Raw genomic sequence first — 8,330 nt, forward strand, 5'->3', positions numbered from 1 at the left:
CCCCCCCCCCCCAACCTGGAGCTGTCCCTCATTTTCAGGGCAGCCCTGGGCTGTCCTCCATTTTGAGTACAGCCCGGCAGATTTCTTCCTTTAATAAAGCTTGAATGGTACCAGCATCTCGACTCACTTTCTTTCAGACAGATTTCTTATCAACAAATCTTAATATGTAGTAATTCACAAGTATGTATATTTAGCATAAACATTACATTCTTTACCAAATAACTGTTTTTAGATATATACTCAAATCCAAAATGTACCTACCAAATTTGACAGGATTTTTAAAAATTCCCTTTTTTGTAACTGGGACTTTAGAATCTTGAATATATTTGGTTAAAAGTATTTTGTTATTGCCAATAGATTTTTTTTTTTACAGCCACCATGACAAATGAACAGATAACAAATGACAAATGATGGCTAGTACATTAACAATTTAGTATCATGATTAAAATCAAATTTAATTGTAGCAATTGGACACTTTACTGTAATCAGTATTGTTTACATAGATAAAATTTTGCCCACAACTGTTAACACTCAAATAACTGGATTCAATATTGCCAGTATTGTATATTTCCTAATACAATGCACAGTAATTTAATCCTCATGATTTAATCATGTCAAAACTTAATTTAGAATTGAAGGGCTTGTTCTACAAGGGTTTTCAAGTTTAACAGAAGGCATGCCAACTCTTCAGTATGAGTCTTGCTCACTATTAAAGTGGAACCCAATTTTACTTTCTTGACATACATTTGTATTTAGTCTGACAAAAGTTATCAACATCCTTTCCCTTGGGGCTGATCTCTGGAAACTACGCTCATTGGTATGTGTTAATTACCTTCTTAAAGATACTGGTCTTCAGGGAATTCATTCTGCATTAAATATTTCGCTAGCTGTACTGGGTTTGCTTGTAGTTCTTTGTTTATATGTGTGTTATTTCTTGGGTCCCCCAAACTCACACAAATGGAAGAATCGAATACAGCATTATAGACTTAAGGACTTATGACTCCTTAGGAATGAAAGGGATTAACATCTTACAGCCTATTTACTATTTATCTTAAAAGTTTCTTGTAAAGAAACTGCACTTAGGGTAATTCTAGGGTTGGTAAACGAACTATGGGTCCATGGGCCAAATGCAGCCTATCACTGGATTTTGTAAAGCCCTTAAGTCAAAAACAATTTTTACGTTTTTTAATGGCTGAAAAAAACTTTAAAAACAGAACAAAATTTTGTGACGTGAAAATTACTGGAAACTCAAAATTTCAGGGCCCACTAATAAAGTTTCATTGGAACACAGCCGTGCAGATTCATTTATATATTGTCTGTGGCTTCCTTTGCACTACAAAAAGAGGCGACAGAGATCAAAAGGTCTGCAAAGTCTAATATATTTACTGTCTGGTCCTTCACTGGAAGCTTGCTGACCACTGGAGTTGTCATTAAAAATTATTCAAAAAATGTCTGCATATCTGTTTCAAAAGGAGGAACTAGGAAAACACCTTTGAAAAAGTTTGGTTATGACAAAAACTATTTGTAAGCTGCCAGTGAACTTGATTAAAAAATTTAGTTTATCAAAGGGTTAAGGAATAATGATGACATTCCAGTCAGGCCAGTATTATCACTGCTTCCCTGCAGCCACACCTGTTTATTCTCAAGGCATCACCAATCTCGTAGATCTTACCTCCTGAGTATCTGTCAAATTCAACCACTTCTCTAGGCATCCACCACCACCACCTGAAATCTAGCTATTATTATTTTTCCCTGGACTACTGCAGTAACTTCTATATACATCTGCTCTTGCCCTCCCCCAAACTGTTCTTATAGGTTATCTTCAAAACACAAATCTGATCTTATCACTCCCAGTTTAATATACACGTGCACAAACTTTCTATTCATTATACAAAGACTTGTATTGTCTGTTCCCTTCCAACTCCAGCCTCATTTCTCTTCAATCCCCTAATCCACATTTTTTATAACACATATTACATACTGCATATATCTGTAGTTTCCTAAGCAGCACAATTTAGCATTTAATCATTATAATGCAAAAACCACCAAAAATTACTGAGCACCTTTTTGTACTGCTTAACATGTAATATTAGATTATTTAATTTTCACCAACCCATCTACCCTGAAAGTTTCCTATACTTTTATTTTTATCCAACAGTGTCTAACACAGTAGACCCCTTCAAAAAATACTTACTACTTTATTTATTCCAAAACATCGATTGTGTACTTAATTCTGCTGGAAATTTAGACATGGATGCTCTGATTCAGGATACTGAACTCAGCACAACTCAATAGCAAGCCAGTGACAGATGTGAAAGATTTTGTCTGAGCACTCAAAGAGTTGCTTCTAAGACTAGAGAACAAAGAGTATCTTTTTAGATGTCTACTCTGATGTCATTAACTAGGGCTTCATCATTACAAACATTGAGTTTTATCAGAGAAGTAATAAATTTCTAAGTACTATGAACATTTTCTTATCCCTAAAAGCAAAACCTGGGTTAAACAATCACTTTAAGGAACCTAAATTTCTGATTCTGTTGGTGAAACAGCAAACATTTAGTATGATTACTTGACTAACTGAATACATTAGAAGCATTCACAGAATGTTGAAATAACACTAATAATATAATTCAAAACCTCCGACTTATATCATCCAAATAATCGCTTATATACTCTGCTTTGTCATTATTTTATAATTTTTCCATGTTTTAATATGATACTGCTTTTCATCATCATGTACAAAACTGGTACATATTTTAGATACGCACATTTAAGTATATAGGGATAAATGACAAGATATCTGAGATTTGGCTTAAAATCAGAGAGAGGAGATAGAAGAAAATATGGCAAAACATTATGCACTGTTGAATGTAGATGATGGGGACATGAGTTTATTAGCTCACTGTACTATTCCTCTCTACTTCTGAGTATGTTTGAAAACTTTTCTAACAATATTTTTAGAAAGTACTCAGTATATCTAAGAAGTCCATTTTTTCAAGTAAATCTGAAAAGCCAAAATTCAACTATAATTAAAAGTAAACTCAGAAAATATTCAAAATCTAATTTAAAAAAATAAAACTTTGACAATACTAATTGTTACAATGGATGCAGAGAAACAGAGTCTCAAACACCACCAGTATAAGTAAAAATTGATACAGCCACAGTGGAAAACTGTTAAGAACTATTAAGCTGAAGGTATAACCTATGATTCAGCAATTCCACTTCTAGGCATATTTTAATGTGCATAAGATTCAACTGGAGAGTTTGTTTTGGTTTCCTGGACTCATCCTCAGAGATTCTGACTGAGGGTGGGGCCCAAGAATTTGTATTTCTAACAAGTTCACACAGGTGACATAAAGACAATGCTGCTGGTCAAAGACGGTCCTAAAGAAATCTGTGCACATGTGAACCAGAATAGATGTTAACAAAATAGTCACAACAGCAGTATTCATAATAGCAAAATGGAAACAAATACCCAAACAACTGAATGGTTAAATAAATTCCAGTGTAATTCATAGAACTGAATACTATAAACTCTTTACTATTAGAGGGATGAAAATTAACCACAGCTACATACAAAATAAATGAATCTTACAAACATAATATTGGGGGAAAAGAAGACAGACCAAAATAAGAGTATGACTGGGCCGGCCCGGTGGCGCACTGGATAGTGCGCCGCTTGGGAAGCGCGGCGGTGCTCCCGCCCGAGGGTTCGGATCACACGCACCCAAAAAAAGCTAGTAGGGAAACTTGCCAGAATTTGAACCCAGATCTGCCAAAACTCCAAAGTCAGACCATAATTGTGTCTCCCAGTGTGTAAATATCTATCAAATACTTTGTGCACATGTGTGAACATGCCAAACTTTGAATGATTTAAGTATAACCTGTATTTTAATACTTAGGACAGCATCATAAAATTAATTTCTAAATGAATATTGAAATTTATCCAGTTTCTATGTTTAGCAATTGGTGTTAATTTACCTCTCATAAGTGCTAGAAAGGTTCTACAATACCTCGAAATGCATATATAAATGACAAAACAAAGCAAAGCAAAGAAATAATTATCATAAAAGTAAATATTAGATTACTCTAAGAGGAAAAAAAGGGTTTTATATCAGAAAGACAGAGGAGAGTCTTTCTGGGGTGCTGGCAATGTTCTACTTGTGTACATAGGTGACAGCTGCATTGGTATTCATTTTGTAACTGTATTCTTCTATTTTACGCAGTTTTTAAATGTATATTTCACAAAAACAATTTTTTAAGGACATTTTCTTTGATGGTAGAATTTTATAAAAGTGCCTACCCAAAGTTTACTGTTTAAATTTTAGTACTCTAAATCTAGCCTCATTCTTTTAAACAATTAAATTATATTTCATAATCTAAATTTTAAAAAATAAAATGTTAAGTTTGGTGGTAAATGCAAATTTCATTAAATTAAAACATTTAAGTTTTGAAGCAATGGTGTAAACAGACATTGCTATGATAAATTCTAAAAACATATTACTACCTTTTAAAACTATACGGTACAAATATCTTCAACTTTGAAACAAGAAATAACAAAATTTGATGGAAAATTTAGCAGAGTTAAGAGTCAATGGATAAAAACAATATCATTTAATGGTCTCGGACTCAATCTATACTTCCGTTCAAACAAAGATACTAGTAATTATGCTTTTAATGTGTACAGAACAAACATCTTACAGACATCTAGCTGGCAAAATTTGGGAGGACTCCAAATGCTGTAGGAAAAATAAAAGTAGTGCAGATGTGAGAAAGACTTTTCTCCTTCCCACTCCAACCCGTTCTCCCCACAAAAATAACAACAGAAAGAAGGGAAAAAGGAGAGTGCAAGCTCCAAGAAAAGCATCACTATGAAACACACACAACGGATGCCATCTGACATAGCATGCAAGGACAGGAGTACCTCAAAACTAAAGTTTTATCAGTCTACACACAAACAAGGCAACAATGAAAACCTGGGAAACCACAGAGACCATCTGGACTCTACAAAGTTTTCACCAAGATAGGTGAGGGTAAAAAAAAATCCTCACTAGGTCAAAAACTTTGTAAATCTTATTTAAATACTTACCATTAAACTACTGGTTCCAGAAGGAAAAGAGGTAGCGGAGTAGGAAAAAAGAGGGAAAACCCAATCAATACTAAAGATAAAAAGTTGCAACACAATATCAAAGCTAGGCATCTAGAATAAAATAGCAAATAAACAGAAAATACAAGGTTAGGTGGTGAGCTTTCTAGTAGTATTGAGCGGTGGGTTATCAATGCTTCTTTCTGCCTCTTACACCTGTTCTGCTTATTATTTGAACATAGAGCTGCTTAACAGCTATTCCAAAAAGTAGAATTAGGAAAGCAAAGAGGGTAAAGTCTGTAATTTTAAATATGGCCAACAGGTCAATGTACAACTTAAATTACTAAAGAAACCAAAAATCCTTTACCTAAATTCTATTCTATAGCAATTGGACCACCCAGTACTTTAGGAAAAGCATCTATATTTATCCATAATGTATCTATACACCCAAAGTAGCTGTTTAGCATTTGAGTGAATAAAATAGATGGTTTTATTATTTGCTGGTATAGTTGATACCTACCCATTATCCTGAACAAATGAAAGTTGATGATACCAATCCACCTTATTCACATGCACTTAATATGCCATAAAAGACTGAATTTTACTCTTCCTGTGTTTCAAAAGCTTTTATTATTTTAAGTATTTTATGTAATCCTCTACTTACTAACAGCTTTCATAACTACCATTTAAGGCAACTTGTAAATAGAATTTATCATTTCGATAATAAGGATGTTAGCTCACACTTGCAGAACACTTTACTATGAGCCAAACACTTTCCTAAATGCTACATTATCTCATCTAATCTTCAAAACCATTGTATTAGGCAGGTATTATTATTATTATTATCGTCACTTTAATATTGAGGAAAAAGAGACAGAGTTTAGATATTTGGCCAAAGTCACAAAGACCCAACTACAGATCCCAAAACCTAAACCACCATACTATACAAGTAGTAATAAATGATAAGGAACTTAGAATATTTTTAAGGTTTCAATCTTATTTTCATTGCTTTTTAAGTGTTGAAAAAATGTGATAGATAATTGTAACAAGAATCACAAGTCTTATGGAAACTTCCCAACTCATTGATTTTCTAAATTACCAAAACATAAAGACACTAAATATTCAAGCAGAAAATAATTAAACACCACTTTAATCTTACAAAAAATCAATTCTTATCCCTATGTAAAAATACTAGAAAAATAATGTCTCTTGGTGCTAACTGGTCAACCTCATCTAAAACACTGCTATCAGATTTCAATTTTCACAGACATGTCCAGGTTTAAAAGAATGAAAAAATGCATTCCTTCTTGCTACAATGAACATAAGAAATGAAATTAATAGCTTAGAAGAAAGATGAATTGTGGTGATTATTTGTTATAAAGAAAGATTTTAAGGATACATTTAAATAACAATGTTTTAAAAGACTAGAACAAATTTGCATACAAGAAAAAGCTAAATAAAACAAGACATATCCTCCTTAAGGTTAAGATATCTTCAAAAACATTTGAGCAAAACAAAGTTTCACATTTTCCTAAGAACTTGTAATAAAATGAAATAAAATAACTGGGACATGATGAGTGTAGTATTTATTACCTTTGTGTTTTATTTTACTGTAAATTTATATAATTCAACGTTAATGATGGTTTTATTTAACACCTGGCTTGCTAAAGTCCTGAAAATTTACCAGTTCTGGGAAAAACTGGTTCCAGCATGCCACTGGCATACAGTTCTCTTTTTAATTCGCCCAGTTGTTTATTTCCCTCATTTTCCTACTACTTTTTGGTGAATTAGCAAGGAAGAAAGTCATATTTTCATCAGCTCTCTCAATGATTTCTCCTATGTCTATATGAATGTCGCATGAGTCCACCTATCTTTGCTGTTCAGCCAAACAAGGGCCAACCCATGGCCCTAAATATAATATACCACGGTAATATCCATTCATATTTTCCCCCAGTCCTATTCACATAAAAATGGAAGCAATGGCCAGCTGCATTTGCTGCAAATATATTTCCCTCCATCTAGTCCCTCACTATCATGACAGTTTTTGCCTGACAAAACTTTTTAAAAAGTTTCCTGAAAGACCAGAACTTAACAGTTATACCAATATCATTTACCACCCATATCACTTGCAATATGTATTACTTAATTTCTGCCAATCTGACAGGTATAAAATGTTACCACATTACTACTTTAGTTTGCATTTCCCTAGAAAGCAATCTTGCAAAATCTATTGAACTTAATAATAGAGAATGCTGATCCAGGAATATAGTGGAATAAGTACTCGGATCTACCCTACTAATAGAAACAACTCAAAATCCACGACTTTAAAAAAATCTTAATATATTAATGAGCTGGCAAGAAAGCTACAAATTCTCAGGTCAGAAAATGAGAAGAGTCTGGAAAACCCAAAGAGATAATGTGAACAGCAGCACACTGCCTTGAGCTTTCGCCTGAGCTAGGATGCCCTCAAAAGGCTGTGAATTCACTCTTAAACGAGAAATAACCCTCCTCTCCTGACCACCACCCAGGAAACATCAAGGAAAATCTATGCAACGTTAACAATGGGTGAGAAAGGGATAGAAAAATCACCACCGACAATTTGGAACCACAAATAAAGTTCCTGCTGCTTTTGCAGTCTGAAATCATAATTCCTAGGTGGTCTAAAACCACTAAGCTGACATTCCCACTTTATCATGCATCGGAATCACTCGGAAGATTAAAACACAGACTGCCGCTGCCCCTCTCTACCTTCAAGTTTTTAGTAGGTCTGGGGTGGGCCCAATAATCTATGTAATGAGTTCCCAGGTGATACTGATACTGCTGGTACAGGACCACACTTTGCGAGAACCACTGATGTAGGTTAATCTGATTGACCCAGGCTCCTGGAAGAAGCAAACATCTATTTTATGATTAAGGGTGGCACTGCAGATAAGAGATTCATAAATGGTGCCAGGACAAATAGGTATCCATACAAAAAAAATAAAATTGGACCTCTACCTTACATCATATACAAAAATCAATTCCAGGTGGATTACAGTCTTAATATGAAAGGCAAAATTATAACGCTTTCATTATAGTTATTGAAGAATAACCTTAATGGCCTTGGAGAAGAGTTATTTTAAAAAATAAGAGTGACAAATGCAACATTAAATAAATGACTCTATTCCTCAATTAGAAATGACATGTCTGGGATTTGCTTTAATATATTTCAGAAAAAGAAGAGGAAATGGAGATAGATAATACA

Source organism: Galeopterus variegatus, unplaced genomic scaffold, assembly GCF_000696425.1.
Source record: "Galeopterus variegatus unplaced genomic scaffold, G_variegatus-3.0.2 Scaffold1815, whole genome shotgun sequence".
In the NCBI taxonomy this organism is placed as follows: Eukaryota; Metazoa; Chordata; class Mammalia; order Dermoptera; family Cynocephalidae; genus Galeopterus; species Galeopterus variegatus.